Source organism: Mauremys reevesii, linkage group 9 (genome assembly GCF_016161935.1).
Source record: "Mauremys reevesii isolate NIE-2019 linkage group 9, ASM1616193v1, whole genome shotgun sequence".
Lineage (NCBI taxonomy): Eukaryota > Metazoa > Chordata > Testudines > Geoemydidae > Mauremys > Mauremys reevesii.
The window spans coordinates 88,319,480-88,339,803 of NC_052631.1; the positions used below are offsets into that span (position 1 = coordinate 88,319,480).

A 20,324-nucleotide genomic window follows, 5' to 3' on the forward strand; every position below is an offset into this window, starting at 1 on the left:
CTTTTCACTAAACTCATTATAAAGTGTTTAGCCTCAAGGAAGAGGCCCTCCAATGCTTCAGCCTGCTCACATTATATGCAACTTTGCAGCTGAATTCTGCGCTGTCAAATCTTCTCAGATGGTGAGCATAGAAAGAGTCATGGGATTAAACAGATAGTTTGTTAATAGTGATGCTGTCACTTCTAAGATATAACTGTTCATAAATATCAGAGACAAGGTGAGTGACGTACTATCTTTTACTGGACCAACTTCCGTTGGTGAGAGAGACAAGCTTTCAAGCTTACACAGAACTCTTCAGATGAAGAGGAAGAGCTCTATGTAAGCTTGAAAGCTTGTCTCTCTCACCAGCAGAATAAAAGATGGTCCAATAAAAGATATTACCTCACTCACCTTGTCTCTCTTGGATAGTAAAATGTACCCTTACATGAATTGCAGTAGTGGTGGCTAAGAATAAACATCTGGATTCTATCATCCAGAATAGAAAGGAAGAGTTCAAGTAAGGTTAGTTCTTAGCTATCAGAACAAGGGGTAGTCTTTTGTTTTTTTAATCTAACCAATTAGGCACAGGGACAAGTTCAACTTTTTCTTTTTGAGTTCAGGGCTCGTAAGTGACAAAACAGCACTTCTAAGTTTCTGGAGAGTGTTGTACCTGTTTAAAATACAGAACTTCCCATACTCTAAGATTTTTTTTAAAATGTCCTTTGGAAAAAGATCTTCCAGTTTGTATTTGGTCATGTACTCAAAGGTAAATACCTGCATGACAGTAAATCAATGCGGGTCAGGCATAGTTATTTGCCTGAAGAATAAGGGTGCAGAGAGTAAGCTAGTGTGGCTTGGAGAGAGACAAGAGCTTTCCTAGTTGATTTCCTCACTTGTCATTGCTTTATTTGCTTTCACACTGTACATCTCAAATTCCTTCCCCTATATTTGTTTCAAAAAGTCATTAATGTCATTGGTTTTGCTAGTCTTAAATATTTCCAGGAGTTTAGCTCAAGCTGTGATGATGCACTCGACTCAGAGTGTCAGTGTTCCTTAGCACTATTAAATGTCTCAGTTTAGAAAGGGCAGGAAATGCCACCCACCCACCTGAATTAGGAGTGGGACCTGGCCTGACAGATGCTGCAGGTCCTGTTGATTGCCTGTTTAGGGGGTCATGAAGGAATATTTTCTCCCATGAGCCAATTGGTCTTTTTTCCCTTCCTTGCAGCACCTGCAAGCCACAATGGGTTGAGTAGGAACACAGTTAGTACCTAACTGAGGCACTGGAGTAGAGTTGTTTATTTGTCACATGTTGCAGACAGTTTTCAGCGCTGATAAGAGAATTAAATTACCAGTTCCTAGAGGTAAAAGAAATGGGGCTTTGGGGCTTTGTCTCATGTGATAGGGCCAGACTTTGCAGCCTTCGTGGGCCAAAGTGAGACCTTGTGGCCCTTGCAAGCCGAAACCCCCACCTCTGTCCCCCTCGTCAGAGGGAGGGTGCTAGGGCTCAGGGAGAGCTGAGTCCTGGGGGGAAGGCTTAGGGAAAACTACCCCGCATTATGGATTATGCCCCTCCCCTGTGTTGAAATTTAATAAAAGTTGCAGCCTGCCATTTAATTCCATTCACGTGCCTGTCCTCATTTTGCTGCCATGGCCACATCAAAAGTTTCTGCAAAAACATTGCTTATAAACAGACTCTTCACGGTTCCTAATAAGATGCTCATTTTGCAGAGCAGAAGAGAAACTGAAATGTCAGTGCTGGCAGCTGAAAGGATACAGTTAGTCCGGGATTTTCTGATAATGAGACTTTATACGAGGGCAGCTGTTTCAATAAAAAAGTTAAAAGTAAAACATTCCTTTTTGCCTCAAAATCCCTAATTAATTACAATGAAGTTATTGGAGCTTGGTGGTACTTGCCACCTGACAACTTTGGAGTGGAATAAACTGTAATTGACTGCTGTGGGGCGATTCCAGGTAAAGAAAGCACCATACCTAAGAGCTTTGTAAGGAGCAAGAAGCTGTATAAAGCAGTGGAACAGAAAGTCACCACGTACAGCTCTTGCTTTATCATGTAGTGTTGATATGGAACACCTTAACCTGTACCCAGGTAGCAAGGGTCGCTATTTGCAGCCACATCATATGTCGTAGGAGGCAAGGCTAAATATAAAATGAAGACTGTGAATCATGAGAAAATATTTCATTTTCTTGCGCAGAAATATGACCAGTGACCACTGATTTGTTCTCTAATATTAGAAAGAAAAGGGAGGGGCAAATGAAGGGAATGGGGGTATAAGCAGAGGAGGGATAGAGATCTTTTTAAGTGACTCATGCTGATTTATCTGGGAACACTCTTGATGTAAATCAGATCACCTTTCCCAGCTTGACAGCTTGTAGAGTATGAGTATGCACTTGTTTGAATTTCAATGGTCATTTGCTACTCCTTCACTATTTCATCTGTACAAAATAACACTGTACTTCTGTCTATTTCAAACATCCTTAAAAAGAGCTGAAGTGTTTATTGACTAGATTAGTTTAGAACCAGACTTGCTCCAGTGTGTCATTTGGAGAGAAGAGGATGTGGCTTGTTTGAAGACTTTTGTTGCTTCGACGGTGGCCTAGTACAATGCAGCTGGAAACAAGTGGATATGCTTGAAAGCCTGAGATTTTGACTGTGCTGATTTTGGTCAATATTTGTCTTGACAACCAAAGGAATTGTGCCTGAGATTTACTTTAAGGGAGCTTTAGTGGTGTCATGGGGTAAAGTAGCAAAGCGCCAGACAGAGAAGTTTTAAGGAGCTAGTCTGTAAAACAAATCACTGCAGGTTTTTCAAACTTTACCTGGATATGAGAACTGACCAGCAAGGTCTTTGTTCTGCCACTTTTATGCTAACTGTAACAGGAGAAAATAGCCAGTGTTCATGTCCATCACCCTGAGTCTCCTAAATCACCTTTTCTCTTGGCATAATACTTGCTCACATTTATCTCTGAAATGATGAAAATTAAAGCTTTTGGTGGATTTTATTTAGTGCAATGTTCTTGATATAAAAATGTGGTTTTTAGTTAATGCAGCTGTAGTATATCAAAGTCAAAAATGTTGAAGAATAAATTTTATGTTCTGGATGTATTATAGGTCGAAACAGATACTTTTAATCTCACATTGAAATCTTATTCCTTGTATTTTTGACCAAAACTAACATGGCGCCATTTCTGTGACTCAGTGGCACTAGCTAAGCAGAAAAATAAAAACATTAAAATGCTAAGTAAAGTCTGACACATACTAGTGCAAGAACAAGGTCTAGTGTTCAAAGCTTGAATAATGGTTTTGTAATAACTTATTCAGTTCTTTGGGGGATTCTTCTGGTTTTACACTTTCTACGAAAATACATTCTTTACTGATTTCCAAGGGCAGCATAGAGTCGGATGTTCATTACTGGTATAACCTTACACTGGTAACACTCTCTGAGATGGCTTTTTGTAAATACTAACTACTCGGGCAAATACACTAGGCGGCAGATTTTCATATGACAACAATGTTTCCTGATGTTCAAGAGAGACTTTCCATTTAACAGCCAAAATGAGACAACATGTCACCTTACTTTTTCTATCCATCAGTGTCAAGTGATCTTTTGCAATCTCCTGATTAGATACATTATTCTGCATTGCTTGTACAATGACTTACTACCCTGACAGGACCCATTATATAGAGCTTTGTTTCTTTTACAGATGTCATTCTATTTGATTGTGGAAGCAAATTTCCACATGCAACCTGTGGTTGTTTACACACTATTAACCCTACCTTTGTCACATATGGATATTGCCATCTATTTCATACATGCCAGAGTCAAGGGAAAATGGATTTAAAATCAAACACCTGTTTCCTTTTAGGCCTGTTCAAGTGGTTCCTAACAAATGTTTTTTTGAGAACATAACTTAGTCCCATAGTTAGAGAAAGACAATAAATGTGATATCTCAAATACAATGGGTTAATTTTAACTTTTATTGATGAACAGTGTGTGTCATCTTCGGTATTAACTGTTTCAACTTCAACACACTTGTAGGTCATGACACGATTAAAGTTTGAGGAAAATTTTCAACAAATAGGAAATTCTCAGAATAAAACATTTTGAGAGTCACTGAAACTATTACGTCAAATTCAGCAAACAATCTCAGCTCCCAAAGAAACTGAAACTTCTTTTCAGAAATGTCAAAACAGTTCAACATTTTCAGGATAAAAATATTGATTCAAAACAACATTTTTGTTTCAAAATGGACTCATCATTTTTTTTCATTTTGAAATGTTTTTGAATCAACATTTTAGGTTTTAAAATGTTTTAATTGTTTTTTTTTTCATTTTGGCATAAAAAACTGGTGGGGGTGGGAATCAATTTAGGTTTAAAACTAACGAATTTCCTTCTGGCATTTTCTGATTTGGCCTCTGACCAAAAAAAATACAATTACTTGTTCCTCTCTATACATGCTACCATTTTCAAAATTGAGAGATTGGTTTTACTTCCCATGAATCTGTTTGCATGTAAAAATATATTAATAGACTTTGCTAACATAATTTAATACTGGTGAAGATTTTGAAGAGTACAAAGGTCGGAACTAGCTTTCTGTTTCACTTTTATGTGTAGTTTTACTAATAATTATATTTAAAAAATAAAAAACACAAGATAAAGGCACTTCCTGGTTTAGATCAAATGAAGTGATCTTTATTTGGGATTGTTTTCAGTCAGATGATATCTAAAATATCTGACTATCTTAGTAAAATTTGACTGGGTTGGCGGCTACTCATGTAAAACTCATATCACCATGTGAGAGGATATAATAGTGCACTCATATAGCAGAAAAGCATGATTTTCCTAGTGAATTTTAATTTAGTGGTCTTTGTGGGAGGAAAGTCTTCACCCTTGAACGCTTTTTAAGGAAGGAACTTGAATATAGAATCACTGAAAATTAGCCCTGTGACTGGTTGAACTCCCGAATCTGGGATGCCACCTGGTGTTCTGGGGTCCCACTGGTTCTGCCCGTTCCACCAACCTGGGTTTCCTCATCCTATCCTAGCTGTGCCAGGCCCTCAAGCCATCTCTAGCACACACACAGGTAAGGCCGCACCCAGCTGCAGACACAGACTGAAATTAGATCTGTGTGGGAAGATTCAGCTTGGGAATTTACTTAGCACTCACGTGCACACCTCCTTCGTAGTGTAAACCCAGAATAATATTGTGTTGTGCTGTATACAGGGAGCTGCACAGCGCAAATTCATAAAAATCACTCTCTCCCTCAATCTGAAGAGAGAGATGCACAGCTTCCCCTCCCCCCCCATATGAATTGTACAAACTGGGATTTGTAATAAACAAAAAATAAGTTTATTAACTACAAAAGGTAAATTTGAAGTGATTAAAGGGATAGCAACCAGAACAAAGCAGATAACTGGGCAAATAATTCAAAACATGCAAACTAAGATTAATACACTCAAGAATCAGATTACAGAATGTAATTTCTCACCCTAAATGTTGTTTTAGGCAGGTTGCAGTTTCTGTAGCTTAGAGTTCCAGTTATTTCTCTTTCCAGATTAGACCCCTGTCTCAGCCTGGACTCAGCCCTTGCCTTTCCCTCAGCTTAGTTCCTTTTCCTCCAGGTGTTTTTAGCAATCTTTCTTCCTGGACTGAGAGGCAATGGAGAAGAGTCTTGATTGAGTTACTTAAGGTAAATTTTTGTTTACTTTTGTTTCCCAGTCTGACCCCCCAGTCTCTCTTAATAGAAACACAATGAAAGCCCAAGATGGGGGTCTAGTACCAGGTGACATGATCACCTGACCCTGTAGTGTCAAAGCAGCAACCCCAGGAGCTTCTCAGGAAGGCAGATTATTAGTATCTTCCAAGTCTTATTGTTCTTCCTAATGGCCCATTGAGGCTGATTGCATGCTGTCTGGTGGGCATTCAAATACAAACACATAGTCAATATTCATAACTTCAGATACAGAAATGATACATGTATACAAATTGGATAATCACATTCAGCAAATCATAACCTTTCCAATGATACCTTACATGACCATCTTGCATAAAACATATTTTAGTTATGCCATATTCATATCACAATAATATTTCTATGAAGAATATGGTATGTAACGTCACAAGCTCGCAGCCTAAATTCCAAACCTTAACTTCATTTTTTTTCCATTTAATCATTTGTAGTCTGTTGGTTTGCTGATTCCAATATTTAAGGCTCAATCTTTTAGTTTTCACTCACTGGAGTAGTGGTTCAAGGGTTATACCTTCCTTAATCTGTACCTATACTTTTGCTCTTGGATGTACCATAGCCTCAGAGTTTTAGTATTTTTCGGCATTTCCCCATTGTATTAGTCGTAAGTAAAAGTGTTAAGATGACAGAAATTAATCTAAGAAAGTGCAAGAGATTTATAAAGTAATTATTGCCAAAACACTTTAAACAAATGCCAATAGCTTACCAATTGTACCATTCTATCAGTCCAGCAGTTAAAAGAGCTGCTGTTCATCCTACTTTTCAAACTAGCTTGTGAAGTGTGGGCCATCTGTCTCCTCAACTTTGCATCATGAGTCACTTGTTTCTATTCACATAATATCTAGCAGCTCTCCCCCCCCCCAAAAAAAACCCATTTCCCTCCCCAAACTTTGTTAACATAGAATTACTGGGTTGTGATTTTTTTTAAACATTCATGTGCAACTGCCAAGCAAAATTCAATATAATTTTAAGTCTGAATAGTCTAAGCAGATTATGTTTTCATTGAACCTCCTGCATGTTCCAGTCACCATGGTCACCCCTCTGAACCAAAACAGTGTATTATGGGAGGCCCTAGCCACATTACCTCATGGGAGAGAAATAATCCAGCAGAGGAACTCTGCCCATTGAGGAGAATAGCAGTAGCAGGTACTGGGGCAGCATTTTTTAAACAATACTTTTTGGTTTTCTATACCAAAACCTGAAAACATTTTTGGTTTGGGAGTGTTCAGTTTTTCAGCAAAAAGCTGAAATTGTCTAGAGAACCCGACACTTTTTTAACCCTAAAAGTTTAATCAAAAACCAAATTTTCCTTTGATAAACAGGTTATATAAAATGTTGTCCACCAGTCCTGCCCAATAAACACACAAAAAAGGACAGTAGCTGACCAAAGTGTACAAACCTTCACAGGGGGTTGTGCAATTTTTTTCCTTAGTTTTGATTCATGTAAGAGTTCACAAAGACAGACTTGTTGAAAGCCAAAATGAAACTCAGTTGGAAACCATCCTTCTTTCCAACACAGCCCAGACTCATCCCCTTCCTGGTGTTCGAGTTATTAACACAGAAACTAACAATCTGCTTAGTCCTCTCTTCAGGCTGTTCAGCCCACATCCTAGATCTGATTTCTGGAAAGCCGTGCCTCTCTCTCTCATATCCTGCTGAGGTAATGAACCGCCTGCCTCAATAAGTCACCATAACTCCTTTAACTCTTTTCCAGAAGGATCAACATCTGTTATCCGGGTGGGGTGTTTCAGGCAAATATTGATAGCTTATTGTGAAGAGTTTCACTACTTTTGATTAGAAACTAAATGTAACTTCACCTTTCACATGGTTGTGATGTGAAAGAATAAGGTTGCACCTTAGGGTATGGCTACACTTGAGATTTGCAGCGCTGGCGGAGGCTTTCCAGCGCTGCAATTAGTAAGTGTCCACACCTGCAGGGCACATCCAGCGCTGCAACTCCCTGGCTGCAGCGCTGGCCGTACACCTGGGTCTGCATGGGGAATAAGCATTGCAGCGCTGCTTATCAAGTGTGGACACACACCAGCGCTGTTTTTGGCCTCCAGGGTATTAGCAGATATCCCAGAATGCTTTTAACTAAATTACTCTCTTTGTTTTGTTATGCAGCCTCTCTTTGTTTTGTTGTGAACTCGGAGCTCCGGCTCGTTGCTTCCGGAGCTGCTTATCTAAAAAACCAACACAGCTCCTGTTTGCTGTGATCAATCAAATGAGATAACCCCTGTGAATGAGGCAGGCAGGGAGTGAGTGTTTGCTTGACAGAGAAGATGCAGGCTGTTTGCAATTAAGAGTTAAGGGTAAGGGGTTGGAAACATTTTCTGATTTTTTCAAGGCAGGAAGCTAACACACAGTGTTGGCTCCAAAAATCCACTCTCTCTCTCTCCCCACACTCCCTGTCACACTACACCCCACCCCACCCCTCTCTTTTGAAAAACACGTTGCTGCCACTTGAACGCTGGGGTTGCTGCCCATAATGCATCACTCCCAACAGCGCTGCAAATGTGGCCTCACACCAGCGCTGGTAGCTGTGAGTGTGGACACACACCAGCGCTGCTCCTACACAGCTGGATGACCAGCGCTGCAAACTACCAGCGCTGCAACTCGTAAGTGTAGCCATGCCCTTAGGAAACCTTTCAGTGAAGCTGATTTAGTATTGCAGTTAAACCTGAGCCTCACATAGTATGCGGTGTCTTTTGTCCATGTTTCACACTGCTCCAGTGACAGATTTTCCTGCCACTTTCCACAGTGCTAAGACTGTGTCTACACACTGGGTGCTACAGCAGTACAGCTACAGCACTGCAGCAACGCCACTGTAAAACCACAGTATAGATGCTTCCTGTAGTGATGGAAAGGCTTTTGCTGTTGTTATAGGTAATCAGTGGTGGCTAAGTCATCTAAAGTATTCTTCCATCATGGGTTAGCTCAGCATAGCTATTGTGCTCAGGAATGTAATTTTTTCACATTCCTAAGCGCCATAATAATGTTGACCTAACTTATAACTGTAGGCCAGGTGAATATTAAATGCTATTAATTAATTTCCTACAGTATATCATTGGGTAACTTACTTGCTTAAATTATAATTTTTATTTTAGGTATAATTCAAGGGTTTCAATCAAATATTTCCCCAAACCCCACTAGTAAAGTCTATAGTGTGATGAGCAAATGAGATCCTAAAACATGGCATAATCTCCCATCTCTCTGGAACTGTAGAATGAGGAATTCACCTAACAAGCAATTTCTATTCTTCAACCAAGGAAATTAAAGTATGTGCAAATATTGTGGTTATGTGCTTTTATTTAATTCTATTTTTCCAGTGTAAATTTATAGGTACATTAGCTGTAGCCCTCAGGCAACTGGCAAATTTTGAGTACCCTGACCTAGATGGATCAAATATTACCCAACTACTGTTATGAAGCACACTTAGGCATGTTTTCTCTTCTATTGGGAATGCTTCACTATTTCTGTTTATAATTTACTCCACAGATTTGTTTATTAAGTATTCTTGGCATTTCTTTCATCTTACCAGGAGATTCTGCTTGTGAGCAGGGATGTACATCTTTATTCTTAGGAAAGAAAAGTTACTCTGAATTTTACTTTGAAGCACCCAATGATATAACTGAAATGTCATGAATAATTTAACCAAACATTGATGCAAAAACCCCTAGAAATAATCAAGTAACTTCAGACTTTGTAAATAAAAGTAATTTAAAAGAGTACATTTGATGCATTTTCAAATATTAATTTTATATATCCACTAAAGTAGGATGGAATGATATTCTGGTGCATAAAGGGAACTCCATATAGGATTGGAATGAAAAGCATACACCCTAATGCAGGCTCCTCATTTGGGAGTTAGAGTATGAAAACTTGATATCCCACACCAACTGGTCCTTGGCAGCAACAGGAGCAGTGGATGCAAAAAGCCCAGAGCCTTTCACTTATAGGGAGAGATTTTGAAGTGTCTGAATGACTTTGACTTTCAGTGATTTTCACAATCTCCCTCTTACTCCAATCACTTTAGATAGGGACACTATTAGTAGTATCTAGAACCCTTTTTCTGTTTGCAAACAATTTGGTTTTCATTAAATTTATTTACTATTTGTAATTATTAAATGAACAATATGTGAGAACAAATTTAAGCGTAGAAGGTTTTGTGACCTGTTCATTCAGCTGTTGTTGGTTGTTTTTTGATGTGCAATTCCCTAGTTGGGTAAGTGAAACTTTAATCTGGAGACTAACAAATAGCAAATATAAATAGTTTTTGTTCACGCATGAATGCACTTTTTTGTACATGGATATGGGTATTCATATGAAGAATATTCATTCCCTAAGGTTCATGTTGACAAAAACCCATTTGTGAGTAACAGATAACAAGGTGCACAGATATTCACTAATTATCAGCTATTTTGAATTCATCTAACATTGCTTAGGGCACCAGCAAGGCTCCACCATCCCTGTCTATTCTGGGCTGTTCTTTGCATGTCCTCCTTGTTATTAAGTCCCATAAGTTTTCCTTTCTCGCTTTTGTTTGACGAAGAGATTAATTCAGCCAACCTCTTTTACCCGCTCCTGCAGCTGCCCAGTGGCACACCTGCCATGGCAGACTCTCTGGCTTCATTCTTAACACATAGCCCCGATATTTCCATCTTCTGTTCTGGACAAATTTGGAAAGAAGGGGTTGTTGAACTTTGACAAATCTCTGCATTTGTTGTAAATTCATTCCATTTAATATTTAGTATATTCCTGAAGCATTTGCTTTCAAAAGCATTTAAACATCTGTTTATACATTTCGTGGATTCCAGCTTTTGCATCCATATAGTAAGGTGGAATAATTTTTTAGTTAAAATTTTAGTTTAGTCTTTAAATTGTAGATTTTTCTATGAACAATTTTGTTTAAGATGGTGAATGCAGCTTCCATCTTGCCAGTTAAGAAATAATGTCATTAAATTTTTTAATGGTGAGAGTTGGAACAGTCCACAAAGGGTTGTGGTGGATTCTTCAGCACTGACAATTTTTAAATCAAGATTGGATTTTTTAAAAGATGTGCTCTCAGAATTATTTTTGTGAAGTTTTATGGCCTGTGTTTATACAGAAGGCCAGGCTAGATGATCACAATGGTCCCTACTTGCCTTGCAATCTATGAATCTATGGGCATCCCTACTTGGCCTATTGTTGAGATCTGTGAATTAACTCACCTTTTGTATTTCTGTGCTTTCTAATGTAATGCTTGAGTTCAGTTTTGCTGGGGTTTTCATTAGATTTGTTTTTTCATAAGTAGTTATTATCCCCATCAGTTTTGTGATGCTGGACTTTCGGTCTTTGCTTGCATATTGCTTGAGTTGTTACTGAAGAGCAATGTCATCAGAAAAATCTGAACCTCCTAATGTACTATTGTTGAGCCAGATGATGCCTATGTTGTATCTGTCTAGGCTTTTTCTTGTTATGAAGAGGCAATGCTAAATGAGAGGTGAGAGAATGCATTCTTGTTTGGTTTAACACAGACGTTGGTATCATTCACTCAACTCTGCACTTATTTTGACTGTGCAAGCCGAACCGTTATATCAAGCCGTGGTGATGATTTTCATTGATGTGCCATAATACTTCAATGTCTTCCAGAGTGCATTACAATGGAAGCTATCAAATGCTTTCTTAAAATCTGTGAAGTTTACAATGTATGATATTTGCCTTTGATGATCTCTGCAATGATTAGTCTTAGGGGTGAAAATCTGGTTGATGAATGATCTTATGGGTTGCAATCCAGCTGGCTCTTTTCTTAGCTTTGCCTCTACAACTTTCTTTATTCTGCCTAACATGACACTGCAGAAGACTTTGCCTATCACTGAAAGGAGTGTAAAACCTCATTAGTTTTTATAGTTGCTTAGGTCACCTTTCTTTAGTATTTTAACCCTAATGCCATTTTTACACTTTTTTAAGGCTTTTTCCTGGTCCCATACTTTGTAGAAAAATTTGGTAATTTTTATTAGTGATTTCCTCACTGCAAGCTTTCAACATTTCCCTAGTGACTCAGTCTTCACCAGCAGCTTTCCTAGGGTTTAACATTTTTATTGCATCTTTCATGTCTTTGTATGTGAGATGTTAAAATGTCTAGTTCTGGATACTTTATTTCTTTGTCAAAGTCCATAGTTTCTTGTGGGCTTGGTCTGTTTGCACCTTTTTTAATGTAATTTCTCAATTGCTCTTTGTTCTTTTTCTGTTGTAAAGGTCTTTCCTTATGTATCCATAGCAGGCTTTCCAGTTGACATGAACTTCATAGTTAAAACCTTGTTGAGCTGATAATGTTTTAATTCTCATCTCTTTCAACAGCTGCTTCAACTTCTTTGATGATGATGTTCATGTATTTTTTTCTTCTCTCTTTCTTGCACTATTTTTTACTGATTTGTCCTCTGTTTTATATAGAATTTTTCCTACTTCTTTTTTCCAGAGGTGATTGCTTTGGCTTTGTTTTTCTTTTTTCTTAACGCAGTTCTGAGTATCCTCACTTAGGTTTGCTTGTCTGGATACCAACTATGGTTATTGTGGCATCTATGTTACTGTCATACAGAAGGGATCATGACATTTCAGTGTTGACTATTTGTGGTGGATCTACATTTTGTAGCACTCAAAATCATTTCAATTTGAAGTTGCTGCTGTTTGTCGGCCTTTTAACGTTAACTTTCCTGGTGCTTTTCTTAATTTTGCTCTTCAGTCTTGCCACACAGAAACTGTGTTCACTTATAATGTCAGTTCCTCTGTGTGCACTCATGGCCTGAAGAGTTGATCTTATTTTCCTTCCAATATATAGATGATCAGTCTGCTTATTGATGACTCCATCTGGGGGATTTCAATTTACTTTATGAATACCTTTGTGTGGGAATAGTATTCCACAAATTATGAGTCTTGATACCAGACATGGTTCTACTAGTCATTGACCATTCTGATTTTGGGAACCAAGTTTGTGCTTGCCCTATGATTCCTCCACTCTGTTTACCCCAGCCTTGGCACTGAAGTTCCTTTTACTAAGCATATGTCATGCTTGGGAACATTATCAGTGTTTGTAGGTAATTGTAGAACTGATCTGTGGTTCTATCATAGTTATTTGTGGGTGTATAATATTGTCATTTTCATGTATCATGTTTGAAACCTAGCACAGAGCAATCTGTTGTTAAATGACTCACAGTCTGGTAAGCTATTTTTCTGCTTTGGAAGTAATAATTAATGCTAATTTTTCTGAGAGGTAACCATCTTGCCTTCCCAAATACATTATGACTTTATTTTCATTTTTGAATTGCTTTTTAACAACTCCTGACCATCAACATTTGTAAATTCCAAGGATTTTGAGATTATATTTTTGCATTTATTTAATTACCTGCATGGTTTTTATTGCTGCAGCCATTTCTAGTGTTCCTGAAACCTACTTTCATAGTTCTCTTTACCTTTAATAAAGAGCTTCTGCAGTCTTGACTTCTTAATGACTTTCACCAAGACTTATAATTTCTGCTGAGACAATCCATTACTTTCTCAGACCATTTGCTGGAATAGCTACCTTGTTGTGTTTTTATAACTCTTTTACAATGATAGATCATTGATCTATCACTAATCCTGGACGACTGCTTCTCATCTGATCCCTACCCTTTCACCTGTCCTTCTCCAGGTGACTGTATGAAGAGTTAAAACTCCCACCAGTATGGCTCTTAGGGTCATTGAAGCACACAAGCCTTCCCACCATGCCAAGGAGCAGTCTCCAGGTAAGGATTTTGAACATAAGAACATAAGAACATAAGAAAGGCCGTACCGGGTCAGACCAAAGGTCCATCTAGCCCAGTATCTGTCTACCGACAGTGGCCAATGCCAGGTGCCCCAGAGGGAGTGAACCTAACAGACAACGATCAAGTGATCTCTCTCCTGCCGTCCATCTCCATCCTCTGACGAACAGAGGCTAGGGACACCATTCTTACCCATCCTGGCTAATAGCCATTTATGGACTTAGCCACCATGAATTTATCCAGTCCCCTTTTAAACGTTGTTATAGTCCTAGCCTTCACAACCTCCTCAGGTAAGGAGTTCCACAAGTTGACTGTGTGCTGCGTGAAGAAGAACTTCCTTTTATTTGTTTTAAACCTGCTGCCTATTAATTTCATTTGGTGACCCCTAGTTCTTGTATTATGGGAATAAGTAAATAAGTTTTCCTTATCCACTTTCTCAACATCACTCATGATTTTATATACCTCTATCATATCCCCCCTTAGTCTTCTCTTTTCCAAGCTGAAGAGTCCTAGCCTCTTTAATCTTTCCTCGTATGGGACCCTCTCTAAACCCCTAATCATTTTAGTTGCCCTTTTCTGAACCTTTTCTAGTGCTAGAATATCTTTTTTGAGGTGAGGAGACCACATCTGTACACAGTATTCGAGATGTGGGCGTACCATGGATTTATATAAGGGCAAAAATATATTCTCAGTCTTATTTTCTATCCCCTTTTTAATGATTCCTAACATCCTGTTTGCTTTTTTGACCGCCTCTGCACACTGCGTGGACATCTTCAGAGAACTATCCACGATGACTCCAAGATCTTTTTCCTGACTCGTTGTAGCTAAATTAGCCCCCATCATGTTGTATGTATAGTTGGGGTTATTTTTTCCAACGTGCATTACTTTACATTTATCCACATTAAATTTCATTTGCCATTTTGTTGCCCAATCACTTAGTTTTGTGAGATCTTTTTGAAGTTCTTCACAATCTGCTTTGGTCTTAACTATCTTGAGTAGTTTAGTATCATCTGCAAACTTAGCTACCTCACTGTTTACCCCTTTCTCAAGATCATTTATGAATAAACTGAATAGGATTGGTCTGAGGACTGACCCTTGGGGAACACCACTAGTTACCCCTCTCCATTCTGAGAATTTACCATTAATTCCTACCCTTTGTTCCCTGCCCTTTAACCAATTCTCAGTCCATGAAAGGACCTTCCCTTTTATCCCATGACAACTTAGTTTACGTAAGAGCCTTTGGTGAGGGACCTTGTCAAAGGCTTTCTGGAAATCTAAGTACACTATGTCCACTGGATCCCCCTTGTCCACATGTTTGTTGACCCCTTCAAAGAACTCTAATAGATTAGTAAGACACGATTTCCCTTTACAGAAACCATGTTGACTATTGCTCAAGAGTTTATGTTTTTCTATGTGTCTGACAATTTTATTCTTTACTATTGTTTCAACTAATTTGCCCGGTACCGACGTTAGACTTACCGGTCTGTAATTGCCGGGATCACCCCTAGAGCCCTTTTTAAATATTGGCGTTACATTAGCTAACTTCCAGTCATTGGGTACCGAAGCCGATTTAAAGGACAGGTTACAAACCTTAGTTAATAGTTCCGCAACTTCACATTTGAGTTCTTTCAGAACTCTTGGGTGAATGCCATCTGGTGCCGGTGACTTGTTAATGTTGAGTTTATCAATTAATTCCAAAACCACCTCTAGTGACACTTCAATCTGTGACAGTTCCTCAGATTTGTCACCTACAAAAGCCAGCTCAGGTTTGGGAATCTCCCTAATATCCTCAGCCGTGAAGACTGAAGCAAAGAATCCATTTAGTTTCTCCGCAATGACTTTATCGTCTTTAAGCGCTCCTTTTGTATTTTGATCATCAAGGGGCCCCACTGGTTGTTTAGCAGGCTTCCTGCTTCTGATGTACTTAAAAAACATTTTGTTATTACCTTTAGAGTTTTTGGCTAGCCGTTCTTCAAACTCCTCTTTGGCTTTTCTTATTACACTCTTGCACTTAAGTTGGCTGTGTTTGTGCTCCTTTCTATTTGCCTTACTAGTATTTGACTTCCACTTTTTAAAGGAAGTCTTTTTATCTCTCACTGCTTCTTTTACATGGTTGGTAAGCCACGGTGGCTCTTTTTTAGTTCTTTTACTGTTTTTCTTAATTTGGGGTATACATTGAAGTTGGGCCTCTATTATGGTGTCTTTAAAAAGGGCCCATGCAACTTGCAGGGATTTCACTTTAGTCACTGTACCTTTTAACTTTTGTCTAACTAACCCCCTCATTTTTGTATAGTTCCCCCTTTTGAAATTAAATGCCAGTGTTGGGCAGTTGAGGTGTTCTTCCCACCACAGGGATGTTGAATGCTATTGTATTATGGTCACTATTTCCAAGCGGTCCTGCTATAGTTACCTCTTGGACCAGCTCCTGTGCTCCACTCAGGATTAAATCTAGAGTTGCCTCTCCCCTTGTGGGTTCCCGTACCAGCTGCTCCATGAAGCAGTCATTTAAAGTATTGAGAAATTTTATCTCTGCATTTCGTCCTGAAGTGAAATGTTCCCGGTCAATATGGGGATAATTGAAATCCCCCACTATTATTGGGTTCTTAATTTTGATAGCCTCTCTAATTTCCCTTAGCATTTCATCATCACTATTACTGTCCTGGTCAGGTGGTCGATAATAGATCCCTACTGTTATATTTTTACTAGAGCATGAAATTTCTATCCGTAGAGACTCTATGGAACATGTGGATTCGCTTAAGATTTTTACTTCATTTGAATCTACACTTTCTTTCACATATAGTGCCACTCCTCCCCCTGCATGACCTGTTCTGTCCTTCCGATATATTTTGTACCCTGGAATGATTGTGTCCCATTGATTGGTCTCAGTCCACCAGGTTTCTGTGATGCCTATTATATCTATAACCTCCTTTATCACAAGGCACTCTAGTTCACCCATCTTATTATTTAGACTTCTGGCATTTGTGTACAAGCACTTTAAAAACTTGTCCCTGTTTATTAGCCTGCCTTTTTCTGATGTGCCAGATTCTTTTTTATGTGACTGTTTATCATCTGATCCGGCCCTTACATTATACTTTTCAGTCCTTTGCTCCTGACTGTAACCTGGAGATTCTCTATCATCAGACTCTCCCCTAAGAAAAGTCTGTGTCCGATCCACACGCTCCTCTGCAGCAGTCGGCTTTCCCCCATCTCCTAGTTTAAAAACTGCTCTACAACCTTTTTAATGTTTAGTGCCAGCAGTCTGGTTCCACTTTGGTTTAGGTGGAGCCCATCTCTCCTGTATAGGCTCCTCCCATCCCAGAAGTTTCCCCAGTTCCTAATGAACGTGAACCCCTCCTCTCTACACCATCGTCTCATCCACTCATTGAGACTCTGAAGTTCTGCCTGCCTACCCGGCCCTGCGCGTGGAACTGGGAGTATTTCTGAGAATGCCACCATAGAGGTCCTGGATTTCAGTCTCTTCCCTAGCAGCCTAAATTTGGCTTCCAGGATATCTCTCCTACCCTTCCCTATGTCATTGGTACCTACATGTACCACGACCACCGGCTCCTCCCCAGCACTACACATAAGTCTATCTAGATGCCTCGAGAGATCCGCAACCTTCACACCAGGCAGGCAAGTCACCATACGGTTCTCCCGGTCATCACAAACCCAGCTATCTATGTTTCTAATGATTGAATCTCCCATTACTAACACCTGCCTTTTCCTAGAAATTGGAGTTCCCTCCCCTGGAGAGGCAACCTCAGTGTGAGAGGCAACCCCAACACCATCTGGAAGGAGGGTCCCGACTACGGGAAGGTTTCCCTCTGCTCCCATTGACTGCTCTACTTTCCTGGGCTGTTCTTCCTCCTCAACAGCACAGGAGCTGTCTAAGCTGAGGTGGGACAATTCTACAGTGTCCTGGAAAACCTCATCAACATACCTCTCTGCCTCTCTTAGCTCCTCCAGTTCCGCCACCCTGACCTCCAAAGCCCGTACATGGTCTCTGAGGGCCAGAAGCTCCTTGCACCGACTGCACACATACGCCACCTGCCCACAGGGCAGGTAATCATACATGCAACACTCAGCGCAATAAACTGGATAGCCTCCACTCTGCTGCTGGGCTTCTGCCTGCATTGTCTCCTAGTTAATGGAAGGGTGGTTTACAGAAGGGAGCTTTGAAATGTGGTTTGGTTTATAGGTTTTAGGGGGACCACAGGGAAGGGGTTAGGGCTGGCGAGGGACTCCCGCTCCCTTCCCACTCCCCTGCTAAACTCCCTTGCGAAACTTCCTGTTAGCAGCCCCTGTTCGCAAAGCTCCCTGGTCGCTTGTGCGCGGCTTTATAAAGCCCTGGCCTGAGTGAATGCCCCGCCCACCGATTAAGGCTCAGCCAATTACCAGAGGCTTCGAGCTTTCAAACCTGCCTCCAACTGCCAGCCAGAGCACACGGTCCCTCAACAACCAAACAAACAAACAGACTGACAAACACAAGCTCAGCACACAGCAAGTAACCCCCAAACACAAATCATATAAATGCTTGTCATTTTGCAGTATTTGTCCATTTTTAAGTCACAGTGTTTAATGAGGAAAGCTCAAACCGAAGAATTTTTTTCCATTATATTCCACTTAAGTGTAAATGCATTTGTGCTCCTTTGAGTCCGACGTCTAAGGGTATGTCTACACTACGAAATTATGTTGATTTTGTAGAAGTTGATCTTTAGAAAACAATTTTATACAGTCGATTGTGTATGTCCCCAGTAAGCGCATTAAGTCGTTGGAGTGTGTCCTCAATACCATGACTAGTATCAACTCACAGAGCAGTGCACAGTAGCTATCCCACAGTCCCTGCAGTCTCCGCTGCCCATTGGAATTCTGCTTTAAGCTCCCAATGCCTGATGGGGCAAAAACATTGTCACGGGTGGTTTTGGGCAGATATTGTCAGTCTCCCTCCCTCCCTCCTTCCCTTCATGAAAGCAATGGCAGACAATCATTTTGTGCCTTTTTTCATGGGTTACCCTTGCAGACACCACAGCATGGCAGGCATGGAGCCAGCTCAGCTGCTGTTGTGAGCATAGTAAACACCTCGTGCATTATCCTACAGTATGTGCAGAACCTGGATAGGAGCCGCCAGCACAAGGACACAGACGTTCCTGAAAGCACGGATGTGGCAATTGGGACATCATGGTGGCAGTGGGGCAGGTTGATACAGTGGAAGCGGATTCTGGGCCTGGCAAACAAACAGAGACTGGTGGGACCGCATAGTGTTGCAGGCATGGGATGATTCCCAGTGGCTGCGAAACTTTCACATGCATAAGGCCACTTTCCTGGAACTTTGTGAGTTGCTTTCCCCTGCCCTGAAGCGCCAGAATACCAAGATGAGAGCTGCCCTGACAATTGAGACGCGAGTGGTGATAGCTCTCTGGAAGCTTGCAATGCCTGACTGCTACCGGTCAGTTGGGAATCAATTTAGAGTGTGCAAATCTGCTGTGGGGGCTGCTGTGATCCAAGTAGCCAAGGTGATCACTAACCTTCTGCTAGCAAGGGTAGTGACTCTGGGACATGTGCAGGTCATAGTGGATGGCTTTGCTGCAATGGGGTTTCCTAACTGTGGTGGGGCGATAGATGGAATACATATCCCTATCTTGGCACCGGACCACCTTGCCGACCAGTATGTAAACCACAAGGGGTACTTCTCAATGGTGCTGCAACCACTGGTGGATCACAAGGGATGTTTCACCGACATCAACGTGGGATGGCCAGGAAAGGTGCATGATGCTTGCATCTTTAGGAACACCAGACTGTTTGAACAGCTGCAAGAAGGGACTTACTTCCCAGACCAGCAAATTACTGTTGGGGATGATGAAATGCCAATAGCTATCCTTGGAGACCCAGCCTACACCTGGCTCCCATGGCTCATGAAGCCACACAGAGGCAGCCTGGACAGTAGTAAGGAGCATTCAACTATAGGCTGAACAAGTGCAGAATGGTGGTAGAATGTGCCTTTGGACGTTTAAAAGCTCGCTGGTGCTGTTTGCTGACTAGGTTAGATCTCAGCGCAACCAATATTCCCATTGTTATTGCTGCTTGCTGTGTGCTCCATAATATCTGTGAGAGTAAGGGAGAGACATTTGTGGCAGGGTGGGAGGTTGAGGCAAATCGCCTGGCGGCCAATTTTGAGCAGCCAGACACCAGGCCAATTAGAAGAGGACAGCTAGGTGCACTGTGCATCACAGAGGCTTTGAAAACCAGTTTCAAGACTGGCCAGGCTATGGCGTGACAGTTGTATGTGTTTCTCCTTGATGCAAACCCGCCCCCTTTGTTGATTTTAATTCCCTGTAAGCCAACCACCCTCCCCACTTCAATCACAGCTGGCAAAGGAAATAAAGGCACTGTAGTTTTGAAACCATGCATTCTTTCTTTATTAATTGGGAAAAAAAAGTGTGATCACTGACAAGGTAGCCCGGGTGGGGTACGGAAAGAGGGAAGGACAAGGCCACATTGCTTATTGTAGCTACAGTACAAATCAAAGCTGTTTGAATGACAGCCTTCTGTTGCTTGGGCCATCCCCTGGAATGGAGTACTGGGTGGCCAGAGCCTCCCCCCACCACCACGTTCTTGGGTGTCTGGGTGAGGAGGATATGGAACTTGGGGAGGAGGGCAGGTGGTTGTACAGTGGATGCAGCGGCAGTCTGTGTTCTTGTTGCCTTTCCTACAGCTCCACCAGATGCCTGAGCATGTCCGTTTGCTCCCCCATTAGCCTCAGCATCGCCTCCTGCCTCTTCAATGGTTTGAGCATTGGCCTGC

At 40.8% G+C, this 20,324-nt stretch overlaps 1 long non-coding RNA gene across 3 annotated transcripts in view; it reads left to right on the top strand.

Annotated features, from left to right (window-relative positions):
• The window catches only part of LOC120372712, a 177,160-nt gene that overhangs the window by 79,870 nt on the left and 76,966 nt on the right, over positions 1–20,324 (top strand). The window contains exon 2 of one of the 3 annotated variants that reach the window (XR_005585136.1): positions 13,412–13,505. The exons of the other annotated variants lie outside the window; for them this stretch is intronic. This is a non-coding gene — a long non-coding RNA (uncharacterized LOC120372712). The remainder of the gene's footprint in view (positions 1–13,411; positions 13,506–20,324) is intronic. 3 annotated transcript variants of the gene reach the window in all.